The 5,860-nt window shown below is 35.5% G+C and overlaps 1 non-coding gene and 1 pseudogene across 1 annotated transcript; both read right to left on the bottom strand.

Moving 5' to 3' along the window:
- Positions 1 to 719: 719 nt before the first annotated feature.
- Positions 720 to 846, bottom strand: LOC112206297 (small nucleolar RNA SNORA25). Its single transcript, XR_002940530.2, has one exon. It is a non-coding gene; the product is annotated as a small nucleolar RNA SNORA25 (small nucleolar RNA).
- A 2,573-nt stretch (positions 847 to 3,419) lies between these two features.
- On the bottom strand, positions 3,420 to 4,363 carry LOC134808642 (transcription factor TFIIIB component B'' homolog; annotated as a pseudogene).
- Between the last annotated feature and the right edge of the window lie 1,497 nt (positions 4,364 to 5,860).

The following is a 5,860-nucleotide window of genomic DNA, read 5'->3' on the forward strand; positions in this document are numbered from 1 at the left end:
ATAGCATTAGGAGAAATACCTAATGTAGGTGACGGGTTGGTGGGTACAGCAAACCGCAATGGCACCAGTGTACCCATACAACAAACCTGCACATTCTGCACATCTATTGCAGAACTTAAAGTATAAAAAAAGTGAAAAAAATTTCAATCTCTTTGTTATATTTATCTAATACATTTCTGAGTTGCTTTTCCATGTTATTTCGAAGATCACTGAGTTTTCTTAAAACTGCTATTTTGAATTCTTGATCAGAGAGCTCATCTACTCCCGTCTAGTTAGGGTCAGTCACTGGCAACTTGATCTGTCTTTTTGGGGAGGTCCTGATTTCCTGTTTGCTATTGTTTCTTGTGGATGTACATCTGTCTTTACATTGAAAAATTAGCTATTTATTTGTTTTCTCTGCCTGGCTTGTTTTGATTTTTATTGGGTATGTTTGTTCAGAGATTTCTTTGCAATATATCTATCTTTTTTGCTAGGTCACTGCCTCTTCTTGGTCTTTTTAAAGAACCAGCTTTTGGTTTCATCAATTTTTTTTCCATTGTTTTTCTGTTTCAAATTCTATTGATTTCGGTTCTTATCTTTATTGTTTAACTCTTCTGCTTACTGTGGGTCTATTTTTTTTCCTTTTAAAAAAAAGAAAATCTACTTAAACTTTGAGAAATGTGTTTACTTTCCCACATCAACAATTATGGATTATCAAGTCATAATTATAAATGGCTAAGTCTTATACTTCCTCCGGAAAATATAGCACTATTCAGTGCTATGGATCCTATAGAGAATTTCAGTCCTTGGTCATAGTGTTAATAGCTCTTGGCTTCACAGCCCCATGAGCCCGCATTGAAATGTCCTTTATTTTTTCTAGTTTCTTAAAGTGGAAACTCTGTGATTGAGTTTAGATCTTTTAATTTTCTAATTAAATATTTAATGCTCAAGTTTCCCTGTAAGCACTATTTTAGCAAGGATTTTCATATGTTATTTCAGCATTTCATTCAGTTTAAAAAATATTTTTCAAAAATTTCTGTCAATCTGTTCTTTGGTCCCTTGGTTATTTAGAAGTGTGCTTTTGATTTCCAGGTACTTGGGGATTTAAAAATGTATTTTCTGGTTTTTTTTTAACTTTTAGTTCTAATAGTTTTTCCTTCGTGTATGTTGGAGCTCTGTTAGGTGTATGCTCATTTAAGATTCTTACGTTTTCTTGATTACTTTATCCTTTTTTTGGTATAAAATAACTTATTTACATAATTTATATATATACATATATATAACATAACTGATTTCTTTAGAACAAGAAAATTTATAAATGACACGATTTTTTTTTTGTCAAAGACTTCTTCAAGCAAGAGAGTACACATGCCACTTCTGTTTCAAATAACATGATGGTAAACAATGGATATTAATATTTTTGTCGTGCCTCAACCATTTACCAACAATTAGGCGTCAAACCCGCATGCTGATCACTTGCTAATGCACTATTTTGGGTTTGCAGAAAGTTTCCAACTCCTGAGCTAATATATTACCAATCTAAGAGGCTTTTCAAACAAAATCAGAGTAAATTTGCTTTTTGAGAAGTCTAATGGGAACCACTACAGATCTGCTTGGGTAGATCATAGAATTACACGTGTCAGTCATCAAATCTGGAAATTAAAACCTTAAATTCATATTGATGATAATCACTAACTTTATTTTTATTTTTTTATTATTATACTTTAAGTTCTAGGGTACATGTGCACAACGGGCAGGTTTGTTACATATGTATACATGTGCCGTGTTGGTGTGCTGCACCCATTAACTGGTCATTTACATTAGGTATTTCTCCTAATGCTATCCCTACCCCCTCCCCCTCACCCCACGTCAGGCCTCGCTGTGTGATGTCCCCCACCGTGTGTCCAAGTGTTCTCACTGTTCAATTCCCACCTATGAGTGAGAACATGTGGTAAGTCTTATTTTCTATTTTTAACATCACGATTGTGTTCCATGCTTAAAGATCTAAGTGTTTCTTGAGAATTGAATGGTAAAAAAACTATGAAGAAATTGGCTTTTAAAAACTAATATATGTCTGTGTGTGTATAAAGGAGATTGCATTTTCTATGAAAATTTGTCTCATAAAGTTGAGTTTCCCCTACCCTCATGAAAATCCTGAGAATATCCCAGAAATAAGAAAAACAGAAAAATTCACAGTACAAAGTCAATACACTAATCTGAGGGAAAAAAGATATTCCAAACACATACTAGCCAAACATTTTTAGTTATATCATTTTAAATATATTTAAAATTAAAGAGAAAAAGGAGACAAACATAAAATTGTTAATGCCTTCTTCATCTATAATCTGAGGGGTGAAAATAGCTAAAACTGAATATCCTTTCAAATAAAAAAAGGAAAAATAAATAAGCTCTTTGTTGTGTCATCTTTATAAATAATTATGTTTAAATACTAGTTTTTCAATTAGGACTAATGTTACATCACCATAAACTGAAAAAATATGTATTTTTCAGTCAGACAAACAGCTGATAATAGAAAAGTTCTTTAACATTTACCATACTAAAGCGGAGTTTGACAATTTGTTTTCATGTACAGTCATGTGTCCCTTAATTATATGTTCTAAGAAATGCCTTGTTAGGTGATCTTGTGTGGAACGACGCAGAGTGTACTTACAAACACGGTGATGTACAGACTGCTACACACCCTACAGACCGAGGCTATGCGGTATAGCCTATCGCCCCTTGGCTACAAACCTCTATAGCGTGTTACTATGCTTCATACTGTAGGCAGTTGTAACACAATAGGAAGTATCCGTGTATCTAAACATGTCTAAACATAAAAGAGCAACGCACTGTGTTATGATGGATATAATGTCACTAGACGATAGGAATTTTTTATCTCCATTTTAATTGTATGGGACCGCTGTCATATATGTGGTCCGTCATTGACTTAAACATCATTATGCGAAAAATGACTGTACTTAGAAGCAACTGAAAAGGCCTTCATCCTTCATCATCTTCCTGTAAACATAAAAATAAAAAAATCTTCACAAAGGAAGTTTCTAAACGTTAAATATGATACAATCAACCCCCAAATCTGTGTGCACTGCAGTTCATAGAGAGACATACATCCACAACATTCCCAAATATCCATGTGTGCTTAGCGCAGGAAGAGTCAAAATGTGAACAAGAGCTGTTATTTCTGTCTGAGAAAGCAGTCTTAATTGCTTGCTATTTGCAAAATGCTAAATCAATCAGAATGAAAGGAACCTCAGAAATGTTTTCCACTGATTACAAAAGCTTCAAATCAAGCTCATTAAATATTCAAAATCAACCTAAAGAAAAATAGACAGCGATGTTTTGCTCTAAATACTGTTTTGTTGATGTAATTGACTCTGGAAATCCTAGACTTAATTTAAAAAAGAAAAAGACAAAAGATTGTTTTATTCTGTTTCATCCACTTTAATGAAGACATCATTGAAGAAATATTCAGAGACTGTGGTTGGCTTCCCTTCAGGGGCCCGCTTTTGGCCACTTTTATGTCCTTTCAGCAAGGGCTGATCACAAAAAAAATTGGTTGCTGACATGCTAATATTCTCAGATTGAGTATTAATAACACTTGGAGATGCAAGCGGATCAGAGGACTCTTGCTTCTTTTCTGGCTTTCATTGGATGGATTGGATCTTTTCAGATTCTGTCTTAATGCAGGGATAAGAGGCTTTAGGCGTTTCTTACTATGGACCTGAGTAGGTCTGTCAGACTCCAAACTATGCTTTGAACATATGAAAGATAAAAATCCCAGGGGTCTTCTGCCAGGTCTGGATAGTGGGCTTTTGAAGATGGTGTCCTGCTGTCCATTTGCTCAGACTTGGAGCAGCAACAGTTCTTTCTTCCTTATCAGACACAATCATTTCATTCTGAGGTAACTGAGGCACATTCTTGTCCATGCATGTATCGGGAGATCTAGATCCTGTACTCTGAAAAGTTGGTTCGACTTGCACTTTTTGAGGTTCTGGAGTTGTCAATGTGCTTCCTGAGGTAGGAAAAATACCTTGTCCCTTGTGAGACTCCCCTGTTTCCTCAAAAACATTTGTTAATTCCTTTGAGCGCACCTCAGAGGTCTATGCTTGACAATCGTCTCTCAAAGTGAGTGAACAGTTTTTGGCAGGAGGAACGTGGTCATTTTCACCAAGCCTGCCATGAAATCTCTTCCTAGATACAAGATCCAAATTATCAGGAAGCTTTTTAGAAAAGCTATCTCTTCCAGAAATGGATAAACCCATGTCATCTTGACCAACTGAAGTTGCTGGTAAACACTCATGCCACCCCTTTCTTCAGTATTCATTGATTTGACCAATATGGAAGCTGGCAGTAAAGGGTTTGGCATTAACTGTGCAGTGGCTTCGGTTATTTCTTCTACTCTCCATTAGTTTAATGGAGAAAGTAAAGGAGATTGGTTGGGATTTCCACCAGAGTTAAAATAAATGCGTTTTCATCTTCTCCATCTTGAGGTACAGTAGCAACTAGAGTCACTGTTAGGTCTTGAGGACTGATTATATTTTCTTGTTGGACTTCTGGAATACTTCTTGGTGTTTACCCTGGCACAGGAAGTGTAAGCACGTTGTCTCCTTTAGAGGCCTTCATCTGGGGCTCTTCAACAAGATTTTCACCAGACCCTTCTCCAAACCAAGTGTGCGGGGCCCTGTCTCAGAGGAAGAAATTGGAGCAACTGACAACATGTGAGCCTCTTGAGAGCTCTCTTCTTGATTTTCATTTCTCTCAGTTAGGTTTACTTCTTGAGAAATACTGGTCCCTTTGATACCATGTATGCGTGCCAATTTGCTCTGTTCTTTATTCTCTGCTGTTGTAACTGGTCAGAGGTTTTTATCTTCCAATTCTGTTGCTTTGGAAGCATTTGTCTCTGTTTCCCTTTGAGTTTCCAGTTCTTCCCCTTTGGTTACACAGAAACTGGAAACTTCCTGTTAATCATCAAACCTCTTGGTCCCTAAAATCTTCTCAAGATTTGGTTTAGGCTTGGCAAATCTACTTCTTATTCTCAAATTACTGGTCACTTTAGAAGTTGTATTCCTGGTTAGTGTAGCATTCTCCTTTACTTTCTCCATTAAACTAATTTCTTCTCTGGAACTTTGTTCCTCCAATACAATCTTGTTTTCTTCAAATGATGAGGGAGATGTTGTAATGACAGGTGAAGGGAGCTCCTGACATTCATGAACAATTTTGTGTTTTATATTATCTAGGCTAAAAGGAATATGGCTTTTATTCTTTGAATGAACATGAGGAAGTATACATACTCCTACATCACCCTGTTCAGTACTGATTTCTGACTGCAATACTAGATCTCCCATTGTAAGTAAAGTTATTGCAGCTTCGGTGCTTCCATCGTTGGTACCTGGTCCATCTTGGATATGTTCACCTGTGTGTGTGTGTGTGTGTGTGTGTGTGTGTTTTATCCCTGGTAACTTTTTTGTTCTAAACTTGATTTGTTTTTATATTAATAGTGACACTCTAGTTTTCTTTTGCATTGTGGATACTTGTCCTTCCATTTACTTTTAATATACCTATACCGTTATACTTAAGGTAATTTTTCTTAAGAGAGAATACAGTTGGATCTTGTTTTTTTTTAAGTCAACCCAGCAATTTCTGTCTTTTAGTGTGTTTAGATCACTTAATTTAATTATTGAAATGAATGTGTTTAGACCTACCATTTTATTATTTTATTTTTATTCTTTTTTATTTTTCTGACCTCCTTTCCTTGCTTTCTTTTTTATTATTTGAACCTTTACATGTATATGTATTTTCCTGTTGGTTCTTTTTTTCTGGGGATCTCTGACTAATTCATTTTTTTTTCTTTTTTCAATATCAG

This window comes from Pan troglodytes, chromosome 17 (assembly GCF_028858775.2).
Source record: "Pan troglodytes isolate AG18354 chromosome 17, NHGRI_mPanTro3-v2.0_pri, whole genome shotgun sequence".
Classification (NCBI taxonomy): domain Eukaryota; kingdom Metazoa; phylum Chordata; class Mammalia; order Primates; family Hominidae; genus Pan; species Pan troglodytes.